Source organism: Saccostrea cucullata, unplaced genomic scaffold, assembly GCF_032062105.1.
Source record: "Saccostrea cucullata isolate Sc308-1 unplaced genomic scaffold, CSIRO_AGI_Scuc_v1 ctg2105, whole genome shotgun sequence".
NCBI lineage: Eukaryota > Metazoa > Mollusca > Bivalvia > Ostreida > Ostreidae > Saccostrea > Saccostrea cuccullata.
The window spans coordinates 12,814-29,473 of record NW_026936857.1 but is presented as its reverse complement, the minus strand read 5'-3'; positions in this window follow the sequence as shown (position 1 = coordinate 29,473).

The following is a 16,660-nucleotide window of genomic DNA, read 5'->3' as shown; positions in this document are numbered from 1 at the left end:
CCCCCCCCGAAACATTGGTATCCAAGATTAAGATCTGGTCAAGTTTTTTTATGAATCAGAATCAGATCTCTTTTTCGACTCTCACTGGCAGTCTTCACTCGAAAAACTAGAGGTACTGTGAGCAATGAGATCATTAAATGATGTTTTGCTATGAGAAACCCAACACATGTGTCGGTTCAAAATGTAAAATAGGAGGTGAAAGTTTCATTCAATTTCATTCAGTGGTATAAGGAGTTGCGGATAAGAGATGGGTACCCCAAAGCGTAACAGACGGACATACCGATTACTATATACCCTCCCGTTTTTCAAGCGGGGTTATAAAAAATGAATTTACTCATGATGCTGCTCATGAAAGCAATAATTCTATAATTAAGTGTTTGACTGTTTTTGTTTTGCTAAATTAACAATTTCTTCTAAATTCTCTGTTTACTTGAAATAATAAAATGGTTTCGTGTATAAGAAACATTCTTTTATACATCACCTAGGTTTTTTTTTAAAAATGCAACTGAAAAATATTCAACTTTTTAAAATATTTCATTCTTTTTTTAAATTTTACAATCAAAACATACAAATGTATAATTTCGTTCATAATAAGCAACAATCGAGTGTATTCTTAGTACAAAATAAGTACCTTACTCTGCATAAAGACCGCCAGACCACGCTAATTAAGGTTATTAACTCAATAAAGAGTTATTATATTACTCAGAAAGTTTACTAATTTTCCATTATGCTCAAGCTGACACTTTATAAACGACCGACGAATGATCATTCCGTGTCATTTTGAGATCTTTAATCTGTCAGTGTGAAGTATGGCCGTCATACTGTCCTGCAAGCGATACATGGATCTAGAAAATCTTAATAAAGCCGAGTGCTACTTCGAGAAATCGAACGACCAGATTGTCTCCCTTGAGCTGCAGTTGCTTCAGCTTCAGAAGAGGTATAATTCTATTTTTTGTAAGATTAATTTTATAGTAATTTATATATTTTTTTCACGTAGTCGTTGTTTAGACATTGAAATAAAACATTTCTAAATGCTGACAAATGTGTTTAAAACGCCATTTATACTCGAGATGCCACGAGCGCATTTTTTTTAATGATAATTGCCGATGACGGATCAATTTCAATATTATGCATATAACTTGCGAGCCGTCGTACAAACATTTCTTGGAAAGATGTCATGCATGTCTATAGATGTCTGATATTATTTATTATCGATATCAAATTTATGTATTAGGTACTTTTTGGCACGAGAGGCTGGGCAGAAGTGTTTTCGATATTCTTTGAGACTGCGCATGGCTGTGACGGAAGCGATGAGAGACATCTATTACAAGTTCTCCAAAGTCAAGGGGAGAGAAATCGTGCGGCTCCGCCAGGAACTATTTGGGGAGGACATAGAATTTCTTGTGTCGGACTCTGAAGACGAGGAGGATTTCACCCTAACAAGATGACTGAGGTACATGTATTTATAGTCACTATTTAGTACACGTGTACTGTGTTGTTTCGAGGTTTTAATAGAATTTGAAGTCCTACATACTGATTTTATGATGCGGCTTTTATAATTTCATTATATAATTACACGTTTAAATTCACATACATTGCATGTTACAGAATATACACTGTTTATGAAATTATACATTTTTACTATCAACAGTAGCTTGGAAAAATAGCCTCATTGATTTTCATTTAAAATAAATTCAGTGAAAATTATACTAGTATGAAGTTCCAAAGAAGAAAACCCTAACTTTTTATGTTTTTTTTTCGTTACAGATGACCGCAACGGAAATATAATCAACCAGCACCAAAATCCAAAAAGCTGTGGTCAAAAATGAGATTAAAATATAGCATATACAGCCAAGTGATTGAGCGTAAAGAAGGAAAAAGACGGCCTACAAATTTTCTTCCTGCCTGAAGATCTTATCGGAAGTTCATATATCATGTATATGACGGACTCTGACAACAATACACGGGTTCTTGCATAAATTTTATGGATTGTCATAGAAACAAATGATCACTTCCATTAAAATATTATCTTTTGTGTATTTTGTGTAGTACATACATAACGCTATGCACTCTGAATAAATTCATATCATCTCAAAATAAATGATGAAAAAATCCCAAAGTCTCATTTTCATTTTTTACTGAAAATTTTGATCACACACAACACTGAACAGGGAAAGCAGAGGCAATTCGAAATTGTAACATTCATTGCTTCGGATTGTGTTCGCGTATACATAATGTCACATGCATGTAGTTTGACTAAACGTTTGCGCTACTCTGTGTAAGTTAATGGATTGGATGTTCGGGATATGTGCAAAACTTGAGAGGCTTATAGATGAATTTGCGAGGGAGTATGTAATCGTTTCTCGAAATAAAATTATTGAAAAATAATATCGTTCTGCTATTCAAAAAATAAGTTTTTTGTGAAGAAAAGTTAGATAGATTGCTCTGGCCTTTTCCGAATTTCTGGTAAAATCTTGCACTTATTTAAAAGAAAAAAAAAATAAAAATGTGTTATAATGAGAATTGTATTTAAAGGCATATCTATGTTATTTATGTTTGTAAATATTCTCCAAATTTTTTTTACCAATTTTTTTTTCTTAACAATACATCAAAATTGTTAAAAAAAATTAAATAAAACAACATAACAACAACTTAGTCATATACTAGACGATTTAATTTTTAAACCTCTTCACATATAAATTGACATTTTGTCCAAAAATGATCACCAAAATTTTTTTAGACAGTTTTTTTTTATAATTAGAAGGAGCCCAAAAATTAATCGATTAGTTCAAAATTTCTGAAATTATTTAACTCTGAATACAAACTGCTTTAATGAGTACTTTGTCTTATTTAACGTTTCTGCCATATGTGCAAATGTATAAGTTTTGCGAATCAAAACTGTAGAAAGGGGTTTCCTCCCTTTGACTTGTCTCTTATTCGCAAAGAGCTTAATTTCGATAACACATGTAAATAATAATTAAATGATTTATACAAATGAGAAAAACATAAATGTATGTATCAATTAAATAAATAATGTTCTTCACCTTATCAAGATCAGGGTACCGAACCTTAAAACTAAATCCTGATATATGTGGCACATCACATTCACATCAATCATTCGCCATTTATGTCCGGCAAAACGGTAGAGATGAAGCTGGGTATGTCAAAATAGATTACGATTCTTTACAAGGATTTTGAATCTTAACTTTCTATCCCGTAAGGTGCATAATGACCATAGGGACCGAACCCTCCTCCCCGACCATGCCAGAAATCCTGTCACCGATAAAAAGAAGATCGGTATTTCGAACACCGTTATGTCATCCAAAAGTTGACTTTTTAGCTCACCTGAGCCGAAGGCTCAAGTGAGCTTTTCTGATCATATTTTGTCCGTCTGTCTGTCCGTTTGTCTGTAAACTTTTCACATTTTCGACTTCTTCTTAAAAATCACTGGGCCAATTTCAACCAAACTTGCCACAAAGCATCCTTGGGTAAAGGGGATTCAAGTTTGTTCAAATGAAGGGCCACGCCCTTTTACAAGGGGAGATAATTATGAATTAGAGAAAATTAATGGCATTTTAAAAAAAATCTTCTTCTCAAGAACCACTGGCCCAGGAAAGATGAAACTCATGTGAAATCATCCTCAGGTAGTGTTGATTCAAATTTGTGCAAATCATGACCCCTGGGGGTAGGGTGGGCCCAAAATGGCCGATCAAATTTTTACATAGGTATATATAGGAACAATATTTAAAAATCTTCTCAAAAACCACTGGGCCAGGAAAGATGAAACCCAAGTTGAATCATCTTCAGGTAGTGTAGATTCAAATTTATACAAGTCATGACCCCCAGGGGTAGGGTGGGGCCAAAATGGCCGATCAAAGTTTTACATAGGAATATATAGGAACAATCTTTAAAAATCTTCTTCTCAAGAACCACTGGGCCAGGAAAGATGAAACTCATGTGGAATCATCCTCTAAAAGTGTAGATTCAATTTGTTCAAATCATGACCCCCGGGGGTAGGGTGGGGCCAAAATGGCCGATCAAAGTTTTACATATGAATATATAGGAAAAATCTTTAAAAATCTTCTCAAGAACCACTGGGCCAGGAAAGATGAAACTCATGTGGAATCATCCTCAGGTAGTGTAGATTCAAGTTTGTTCAAATCATGACTCTCGGGGGTAGGGTGGGGCCAAAATGGCTGATCAAAGTTTTACTTAAGAGTATATAAGAAAAATCTTTAAAAATCTTCTTTTCAAGTACTTCAAAGCCATGCTTAGTGATATTTATAGGGAATCATCTTCAGGTAATGTAGATTCTAGTTTGTTCAAATCATGACCCCCTGGAGGGTTAAAATTCAAGCCGCCCCTCCCCCCTAACCTCAGTAAACTTTGAGTGCTGATCTGGTATGTGCTTTTTCCTAGCCAATTGCTCAGGTGAGCGATGTGGCCCCTGGGCCTCTTGTTTTAAAATTAGGTTAAAAATGAAGGTCAAGGGTTAAATAATCATGGCATGCACGTTAATATCTTGTCACAGGTAATGCACATGTCAAGCATGAAAGCCGTATCTCTTCTCTGTCAAAAGTTATAAGGAGAAACATTTTTGAAAAGTACAATGTAGATCAAATATAAGGTGAAGGTCACGGGGCAAAAAATCATGTTGTATTTAGAAAGGTCTTGTCACGGGTAATATACATGTGAAAGCCCAAAATCTGCCCATCAAAAAGTTATAACTAAAGTTAATTTTTTGAAAAGTAGGTCAGACTGCAAGGTCAAGGTGTCGGGATAAAAATTATAGCGCATTTAGAAAGGTTTAGAAAGGTTTTGTCACATGTAACACACATGTTTAGTATAAAAGCCCTATCTCTTATCATTCAAAAGTTTTCGCAAATGTACAAATTAAAGTAATGTTTAAATTTTTGAAAAGTATCACACTCCAATGTCATGGGGTCAAGACTCATAAAGATTTAGGAAGGTCTCGTCACATTTAATACACATATAGAATATAAAATCCCACCTCTTTTCGTTCTAAGATTTGACCAAGGTTGCGACAGACCGACAGACCTGCAGATGAATGAAATTTAATGTCCCCTATCGGGACAATAAAGTACTTCAAAATCCTCAAAAAATTCAAGTCTAAATATGTTTGCCTTACTTTCTGCTGAACAATCAAAGTTCAAAACTCATTTTGGGTTTATATTAATTTTTTGTAAAGTTTTGCAGTCTTCTGAACATATACACATATACATATTAACGGATTGCTTTGGAACTTTAATGGTGGACCTACTATCTGATTTCTAGTTCTCGTAGCTTTTTATTATTTCTCCCGCAGATATGATACTTACAGAAGAAAATAAGGGGCCTGCCTTTATAACATTTGGAACATTGATCATAACACATTTGGTTTAGCTTTTGATATTTGAATTTTTTTTCACCATATTATGATTGTCAGTATTCATTTGCTATAACTGTATCAAGTAAACAGTGTACAACCGAATTATAAGAAGAGACCAATAACCCACTGGCTCTTCTGTTCTCTATCAGCGGAATTTTCCCCAATACTAGTTAATAAATATACAATATATTTGTATTCCCATGCAAACTACTGTGACCCAGCCCTACCCCAGTCCCACTCCTACCAGAAGTTTCGTGATTTGAACAAACTTGAATCTCAGGATGCTTCCATACATATACATGTATGTACTGTAGTAAATGAACTCAACATCGACATAGAACATTTAGAATGACTATTAGAATTGTTTAGCACGAAGGGGTTATATTTCAGCAGATGATTTAACGGTCGATAGGGGTTCGATAGCATGCAATATTTATTGTGAAATTTGATATCTTTGCACTTCATCTTACCGTTTCCCCATAAATCAGTTTGTAAAAGTACAGATAAATGTCTAGTGTCATCCTATCGGGATTCCTTATGAACACATTAACTTTTTTATTTCTGTTTTTTTGAAAAAAAAAAAAAAAAAAAAAAAAAAAAAAAAAAATTTATATGAGATCATGAAATATTCTGATTGTACACACAAGTACTCTGAAGTTGACATTAAAAAGATACTTGAGTTTCTGATTGACAATATCTATGTTGTTTTTTGTGACCAAGTCTTCCAAAAATTTATTGGAATTCCCATGGGTACCAATTGCGCCTCGCCTCGTTATAAGCAGATCTATTTTTGCATTCATATGAAGCAGAATTTGTGCAAAATCGTATGCGTGAAAAGAAGAAAACACTTGCTATGACGTTCAGCTCGAGATTTAGAAATATCGGCGACGTGTTGTCAATTAACAATTGTAATTTCCATTTTTGTGTCGATACAATATATCCTGATGAGCTTGAGATAAAAGATACCACAGAGTCTGACACATCTGTCTCATGCTTGGATACTTTACTTGAAAAAGACATTAATGATAATCTAACAGCCAAGCTCTATGATAAAGTTGATGACACTAACTTTTCTATCGTCAGCTTCCCTTACTTATGCAGCAATATACCTTCATCACCTGCATACGGAGTATCTCTGTTGATTCGGTTCAGAAGATCATGCTCTACATATGAACAATTTCTAAAACCAGGTAAATTAATGACAAACAAGTTGATGAAACAAGTATATCATCAGTCTCGTTTAAAGTCATCACTTCGTAAGTTCTATGGTCGATAAAATGACCTTGTCAGCAAATACAATTTATCATTGAGTCAAATTTTGACTGACGTTTTTCATACTAATTGTTAGTCCATTATTCATACACTGAATTGACTACGGACTTTTCCGTTATTTCCCGATCATTAGAAGCACACGGCGGGTGTGACCGGTCGGCAGGAAATGTCCATTCCTCCATGGCACCTGATCCCACCTCTGATGTTTTGGAGGTCAGTGTTTGCTCTGCTCCTATTTTGTATTGTTTTATGGACTTTTAATCTTGAATACACTTCGTATCTCCATATGTTTCATCATACAGATACATACAAGATAAAAAAAAATTCTCACAAAAAATGAGAACTAGCCGATACATTAGACTATATGTCATTATAAAAATACTAAGTCAAATATACCAAAAGAAAGGATTATTTATGATTTTACTTTCTTATAGCGGTATTGCATTTCTCCATCTACGGTGGTATATGCTACATACTTCCCAAATTCCTCATAAAGGCGCGATATTGTTTTACGTCACTCTCCTAAACAATCTTCAAGAAACACTTATTCAATGATACTTGTTAAGAATTCATATTTGTCTAAGTGATTCTTGTGATATCTTATCGTCAGTTTATCTTTTTTATCTTCAGTCTTGTTTTAGGGTTGACAATTATCCTTCTATCCTTATAAAATAAATCAAATAGAAAACACAGCAGGCAGGACTTAGATACAACATGTTACATTGTTTTAATGCATCATGCTGCTTTGAAAAGAGATTTATCTCACTATTTTAATCAGTGTCCTCTTTGACATGAAGAACATTTGATTTGAATATCATACTAAGACCCAATTTCTTTAATAACTCGCTACCTGTACATTGAACGAAATTCTAAACTACATTAACTTACAAAATTTGAAATAATAAACATCGATTATATAAATTTGTATAACCTTTAAGCTAAAAAGTTTGTAAGAATGTAATAAACATATGATAAACATGAAGCAAAACACGATCATTAACTAATTTTTTTCATCATCTGATTGTCAAGGAATTTTAGAAACTGAATTTTTTTATTTCATCTGAATGCTAGTATTTTGTACAAGTACAAAGGGTATACATGTATGGACTATTGAATCATTATTGGGCAAATGAAAAAAATCAAATAAAACTGTAAAGTTACTATTTTGGACATTTTTCGCAAATATCTCAAGCAGAAATTGAAATAAATTAAAAAAAAAAACCCATAACACCAGCAACTTCATGTAGCATGCAATGAAATATGGAAATAATGAACACTATTTGAACTCAAATTTCATATAAATATCACCAATCAAGAGCAGAGCAAATACAGACAACCAAAACATCAGAAGTGGGATCAGGTGCCATGTAGGAGTCAGAAGTGACCATCCCCTGGTAAAATCATTAGACAATACAGTGTGTAAATACTTGCCTAACAATTAGTTCAGAAATGACGTTAAGCATTTGACGTAATAAAAGATTGTATTTGCAATACTTTACATTGAAGAGAAAGCAACTAAAGATATATTTTTGCAATCAAATCTTGAAGTACAATTTGTTGCTTTAGAATTAAAGGGAAAACAAATAGGCGTGATTAAGACAAGAATACATATTAACCGGATTACAGAAGGAAGGCTGCAAGATTGATTCACAACATTGAAATAAAAAGATAAAGAGGAAAATACAATATATTCAAATTCACACTCACTTTTGAAAAAAAGGACAAAATCAGACGTATAAAGAATAAAATAAAATAAAGGATGTGTTTGTGCATTAATGTCATAAAATGAACAAAGAGAGAAATATTTTCTTCCCATTCACGTTCTTACTTGTGAGTTTCTTGTATACTTAGATAGGAAATCAATTTTCTGAGAGAGGAGGATGTGTCATCCCTTGGAACATAAATGAGCCTCGTCGGATAGAAATCGACCTTATCGTATGCAACGTCATAATGAGAAATAAACGAATAAAGTTAAGAAAGATTTCCGGGTATTTTTACTACACATGGTTTTCACGTTAAGGAATGTTTTAGACATCGTCAACTGCAGTTCTCAGATTTGTTCTTTAAAAAATCGGATCATTTTAAATTTGTACTAATAAAATAAGCAAATTTTAAATGTATTTCCCTTCGTAGAGCCTTAACCTTTTTATTGTTACCATGGATCAATGTAAACAAAGGCCAGAGGAATGCCGAGTCCGATCTACATTTTTTTTTTCAACCAGCAGAAGACGCGAGTTTTATCTAACACCAGATTAAGATTAAGTTGGTAGAGATATAGCAAAGCAAAATTGGCATGGTGAATTACTTAGGAAGAACAGAATATATCTTTTATTGTAGTTTAGAGTATAAATTTTAGCCAAAGGAGGCGTATCTGGCACAGAAAATCACACATGTATTAATTGATGAAGTACTAGTGTGTGAACTTCATTTACTATCATCGTGTGTATTCATTCATTCAAGATTAATATATTCACAATATTATATTAGATATACTATAATGTTTCATGTCTTCGAATGAATTTACGTGTAATAATAATGTCAGATTTATATAGGAATTAACCAACCAAAACAAAAACAACATTAGGCCATTCCCAGTACAAGATGTATCAACTTTCAAAACACATTTTTCTAACATTAATATTCAAAGATATCAGGAAACAAGTAATACTAGTACTGTGTAAGGCAATATCTTCATATATCAGTAAGTCTCAAACGGAAACACGTAGACTGACATCTGAGAAGTGTGCATTGTCCGAAGCAACTGGATTTGATAAAGTGTGCAAGTTGCTTCCCTTTGACGCAAAAAGAGGCTCAACACGGGGGAATCATTTCTTTAAAAAGTTTTTTTTTGTTCTCTATCTTTTGTCTTTTTTTTCATTACTTACAGTTTATCAGTTTATTTTCTTAAATGCTCCACTCCTTATTTTGTAAGTTTATAAAATATACTGACGATGGATTATCTATGATTTTAAATTTCTTTAACTTGGCTAGCGAAATTGTTCAAAGAGGGGTGTTCATCTTGACCTTGTAGGGAGAGGGCAACAATAGGCTTTGCCTGCTGCCCGATCCTATTCACTTTGTGTGAATAAAATTTTGTATAAATGTAAAAAAAAAAAGAATAAGCCCGGTTTGTGAAACATTTCCTTCTACGCCATTAATATTTAAAAGAATTGTAAATCAAAAAATTAAAGTTGCATGTAAAAAAAAAAACCAATAGCTTTTTGAAATGTGTTCCTAAATATTCACCATAAAGTTAAGTATTTTGAGCCCCGTTATTACCAAACTTTTCTGCAAAAAACACCTTGACATGAGCAGGATTTCACACGTTCGTGATTCGTGAATAAACGAAGGAATATGGTTTCACTTTGTACAAGAACTTTCAATTATAACATCAAAAAGTTCTCTACATTTTAAAATTCTTCAATTTTCTTCTTTAAGAGAGGGGGATACCCAAAACTGATAGTGTACCTTCTAAATCTCAAATATTTTTTATTTTTTTTTGTTTTTTTTTTTTTTTTTTATTTAATAAAAATCAGAAAACAAATAATTATGAAATGTCTATTTTACGTATATTTTGCGGACTGAGTTAGAGACGGGATAGCAGAATGTTGTCTATATGCATATGTCGTGTGCCTTCATAAATATTATTTTTTTCTCCAGACAGGAGAGTTAATGATTTTTTTTCTTTTGGGGGGGGGGGGGGGGCTTGTAAAGTCAGCACATATATAAGGCTACCTCGCTGGCTAAATATGATTTAATTTATTTAAGAATCCTACGCACCCCAGCTGAAACCGATTCTCTAATTCATGGCATTAATTATCCTATTTAACTGGTTTAACTGTATTTCCTTATAAAATAATTGTTTAGAAATTCTCCATACAGTCTACGTAATCAATTCTTTTTTAAACATTCAGTTCGTTTGCAGTAATTGAATTAAAAAGGAAAGAAAATGTGCCACATGGTTTTATATCGTAATTCATCATAGCCTGTACGTGTTTTTGTTTTTCTTTCCCTCAATATGTTTCTAATACTCCAATAACAAAGAAATTATAATTTTTGCTTTTCCGAAATTCATATTAATACCTTCATTTTTTTCTGTTGATCTAAGATATTTTGTAAACTTTATGTAAATTCTCTTTTTCAAATGCATTGGAATGTTGCGTCACAAATAAACTATCATCGTCTAAAACCCACGAGTGATCTCGTGTTTACTTATCACCCGGTGATGAGAAAAGATAAGATCATCCTTGTATCCGATGATGATAAACTATACGCTATAATAAAAAAAAAAAATTAAGAATCATCTGACTTCCGCCTAAAATGTCAGAATGAAGTGATTATTTAAAGAATACGCACAAATCGTCCAAAAATAATGCATGCTTATTTATTGAATCGAGAATTTCAGCCAATGTGTATGCATGTTTCCCGTGACTTAAATTTCGCTACATGTAACTATAAACTAGAGGTACTGTGAGCGATGAGCTCACTAAATGATACCCCCCGCCTCCCATATGGTTATAACTGGTGAAAAAGTCCATGTTTTCCTGTGGCCGGGAAACCCAAAATATGTGTCGAATCAAAAAGTAAAGTAGGAGGTGCACAATGGCAATATGTAATAAAGATTCTGTGAAAGTTTCATCAAATTTCATTCAGTGGTATGAGAGGAGTTGCGGATAAGAGATGGGTACCCCAAAGCGTAACAGACGGACGGACGGACGGACGGACAGACGGACGGACGGACCCATGAAATGCAGGTTATGTGACTGACAAATTTATGTGACTTTTTCCAAAAAAATTATGTGGCGCAAAACATGATACATGGGGTAAGGGAGGTAAATCTCAAAACCTTTTGACGGACGTCCATATACGGACAATATTGTCCGTATTTTTTTATGTGACACTTCTTTAGAATGATTTTTTTAGTCACATAACACTCATTTCTGCTAAAAAAAAAATCAAATTTGTATGTGACAGTCACATAAAACAAAAGAGTCACATAAATCTTTAATGGGCACAAAAACTATCACTTAACCATTATTTCGTGAGAACGGACGGACGGACGGACGGACGGAAGGACGTACAGACGGACGGACGGAATTAACGATTACTATATACCCTCCCGCTTTTCAAGCGGGGGGTATAATAATATTCTTTTAAAAATAGCTGGTTTTTCTCATATACGAAGTAAATAATGTACGAACGATGCATAATTATTATTTTTACATATTTTGAAATTACAATCCTTCAGATGGAACGTTAAATAATTCCCTATGTTAAGGTTTACAACTACATGTCCATGTATTTTGCATGCAACAGATATAGATTACCCGCTGATAATGGCTGAAATCTTGCCGACTCGGCGTCAAATAAAAATCAATCAATCAATCAATGATCTGTATACTGATTAAAATGATATTCTATTAATTTTACTTATTTATTTTTGTACATTATGGATAAGAGAATTTTGATAAAAAGACGATCGGGTTTTCATTGGGAGGAGGGGGGGGTTAATGTAAGGCACAATAGAATGTGGCTGCAGTAGAAACAGTATTAGGAAAAATCCTAATAGAATGAGTCAATTTTGAGACACAAGGCTAGTATCACACCATGTTTGATTTCACGTTATCACTATATACAAATTGTTGTGATTTTTTAAAATCTAACTTAAGAATAATTATCGTAGCATGATTTTAGTTGTGATTTTATTGGCTGCATGGTTCATGTATTTTCTGTAAGAAACGAGGTATTTCTGAGATCGACCCTCTGTAAATTTGGACTCGATCGCATTAATTTGGTGTCTTTTTCCTTTACATGAGGATTACGTAAAATCAAACAAATTGTGTTAACTAACTCGTATGCTTTGAGGATACATGATGAAACGTAAAATCAGCATACATGTAGATCTATATTTTTTTAAATGGAAGTTCAGTTGTTCATTTGTCCGTCGGTACGAAAGACAGAAAAGTAGATTTTTTTAGGGGGGGGTATTCGGTTTTTAAAGGATTTATAATACAGTTAACACAATTTTGGGGATTGTAGATTATGATCAAATATTTTTGTCATTAATGAAGCATTTTATTTAACTTACACATGATGAACACTTGGATTGCTAAGCGATAATAGGTGCCCCTACCAAACAACTGAGAATAAACCATGACGTCACAATTGAATCGTAAAGAAACTGCGATATGCTCAGAGTTAATTTTGCAAACATACCAATTTCAAAATGTAATTACTTTGTTATAAATGAAGATATTTTGATTCCGTTTTCAGTTTTTGTCGTGATTTTACATGGACCACCAAAATACACAAAAATCTCAAATTCGATAAATTTTGCCATAAGGTCGATTTCTATCCGACGAGGCTCATATGTACAATGAGAATGAAAGAAAACATACCAACAATTTATGTAATAACATTTTAACCGAGATATACCGCGCATCATTGCAAACACCGTATGGCATTCATAACAAGATGTGTTTGTGAAACACTGACGCCCCGGTATGGCAACGTAGGTTAGGTTAAACTTTCTCAAACGCCAATCAATTATTTTGGCATCCATATTAAGGCATTCTCACAAGCAATACAATTGTGATATATGAAAGCCCTAGCACCACTTCTTCAAAACTTATGGCTAAGGTTAAAGTATTTAAAAAGTAGGTAAATCTCCAAGTCAAAGTCATAGGGTCAAAGCTGACGGTATCCGTTAAAGGTCTTGTCACAAGAATTTCATATGTAAAGAATGAAAGCCCTAGCCTCTACAAATCAAAAGTTTTGACCAAGGTTAAAGTTTTTTTAAAAATTAGGCTAAAGTCAAGGTCAAAAGGTCAAAGTTCTTGGTATTCAATGAAAGATCTTTTCATAAACAATACATGTGTGATTTATGAAAGTCCTAGCACCAACCGTTCAATAGTTATTGCCAAAGGAAAACTTACAAAAGTATTTTGTGTACAAGTCTATCAACTCCAAAACAAGGTCAAAAGGTCAGGTCACAAGGAATATGCCTCGATTTGAAAGCCATAGCCCCATCAAGTCAAAAGTTATGGGCAAGGTTAAAGTTTTTGCGAACGAAATTAAAAGACAAACAAACAGACAGACAGACAGATGAACAAGGGAAAAACTAAATATCCCCGAATCTACGATTGCGAGAACATAAAAATCGATTAAATAGCAAAGACTAAATTTCAAATTAAATGAGATTTGTAATCGTTTTTTAAACATCACTTCGAAAAATTCTTCACTTATTTTGAGACGCTACCACATGTACTCGGTACTCAGGGTAATTGAGCAGTGAGATAATCTTTGGCGTGCCAACACTGTACACGGGACCTTGGTTTATACGGTATCATCCGAAGGACCGGTCTCCACGTCCCACATGTGGGATTCAAACCCACGACGTAATGATCAACTCCTCACTCTGCAGTCAATAGAAAACACACTAACACTGTACCACGCGGGCAATAGTATGTAATGGAGGGGAAGAAAAGCAGCATGCATTGTTTGTATAAGAATACATGTCTATCTAAAGAGAATATCAGGTGGTGTAATGATGCGCATTGATGTCCGAATTCTTTTGACAATCTCTGTCGAAAAACCATCAGTTTTCCCAGCTTCACAGCATGAACAGAACTTTAAAATAAGCAAAATATAATCATTGAATTTAAACATAATTATTTTAATAAATAAATAGCAAAGGCTATTCAGACGTATTAATTTGGGTAAAGATTACCCAGTGAAGAAGAAAAAAGGTGAATACGACTAACTCCGTTCCCTGTACGATTGTCCACTTTTCAATAAGTAAAAAAATCATTTAACAAAAAATAACAATAGTCAGGAACTTGTGCGGAGACCTATGAAATTCTATTTTACAAAGAGTTCGTAGTGAACCTGGATCTTACAGTTACCTTGATATGTTATATAATGCTAATTTACTGGTAATGATAGGGTGTTAAAGATTGGTGGGTTATTTCTGAAATAGTTTATTTCACTTTGTGAATTCGTTCTCTAATGATATAAATAATCATTCATTATGAATTAATTTTAGAAATAAAACTATCATATATCGTTATAAGTTTGACATCAAACGTAAGAAATTGAGAATCAATACTTTGCTAAATATATTTCGCTTTAAAGGTTAATAATAAATATAACATACAGGAAATGGCCAATAATTACATCCAATTTGCTTAAATCTTGAAGATAGATTAAGAAGGTATAGTCTGGTCCGATTTATAGAAAAAAAATACTTCTAACGGCAAATAATTATTATTTGGTCCAGCATAGTTTTTTAACCTAATCTGAGTATGCTAAATTCGAAAAAATATGCTGGTCTTCATGAAAATGGCGTTAAATAGGTCAAAATGGCGATTCAAAATGGTGGACATCCAATTTTTCTAATTTTCTTTTTTTATCATACAAAAAGGAGAAATAATGTGTGAATATCTCACTGAGTGTAATACAAGTATAAAAATGATGATAGAATGCTACCATTATTACATTAACTCAGAAAAATTTAGTCGTGTGTACCCTTAATTCGAATTTTCTCTGCTTTTTTTGTCTATTGTTCTATATGCTGCTTTGGTCAGGATCTTACATTTGCATATATCCACACACTGCAGATTTGTATTTTTTCCTCTACATCTCACTATTCTACAACTGAATGATGGTGCAGCTGTTAGTTGAGAGTCAATATAGCGATTAAAAATACCGGATATTCATTTTTTTTTCAAATTATTTCTTTATGTCGTTTACATAGGAGAAAGGATTTGTGAATATCTTACTGAGCGTAGTACAACCATGTAAATTTCCAATAAAACACTAATATCATCACTTTAATTTGGAAAATTTAGTCGTTTAACTTTGAAATGTGTTAAAATGGCGATTCAAAATGACGTCATATTCACTTGAATTTCGTAAAATACGCAAACTGCTCTGATTCGTTTTGCAGAAAATAAATTACAGTTTGTTTTATATATATATAGCATATAGTATATATAGTATATATAGTATATTTATTAGTCCATTAAATATGAACAAACAAAAATACTAGAAAAGATTCATTTTTTTCTTGAAATAGTGGAAACAAACTGGACTTAAGAGTTTCCAAATTTCCCCTCGTATTTGACCGTGTTCCAAAGCCTTTGAGCCGGCCCTGTCCATCTAAAATCACTCCTGAATCGCTATTATTATCAACTCGTACTTCTACTTCAACATCCCTCAGCACACCATCAAATATAACTGAAGAAATTCTTGTCCAGTTCCATCGAACACTTTGTTCCAGCTTTTTAGCACTTATAAGAACTTGGTATTATCCCCTAACATTTTCTATTCCAGATTTATTTGCTAAATGTTTCGGTCTGTCTTCGGAATTTTGGTATTGTCAACACTCAAGTAAAATGGTGCCCCGTGTTAAGGATGACAAGATCGTTTCTTAGGAGTTCGAAAAAGAGTAAGCTCACTGGGGCCGCCAGAGAAACCTAAATCCTCCAAAAACCGATTATTTAAACTGATAGTCCGCCGAAACATGGCTGAAAAATTGCCTACTCGGCGTTAAACAATATACATTCAATCAATAAACATTCAAGAAACAACATATTTATGTTCAAATTTTTAATGTTTATTTTTTCAAAAACCTTATGGAAAATTAACTAGAGGTACTGTGAGCAATTAGCTCACTAAATTATACCCCCTGTCTCCCATATGAATATAATGAAGTGTCCATGTTTTGCTATGGGAAACCCAAAATATGTGTCGGATCAAAAAGTAAAATAAGAGGTGCACAATGGTAATATGAAATAAAAATTCTGTGAAAGTTTCATCAAACTTCATTCAGTGGTATGAGAGGAGTTGCGGATAAGAGATGGGTACCCCAGAGCGTAACAGACAGACGGACGGTCGTACATACCGATTACTCTATACCCTCCCGCTTTTCAAGCGGAGTGGGGGGTATTAAAAAAATCTCTGATATTCAAGACATGTAGCTCTTTATTTCGTGACCGC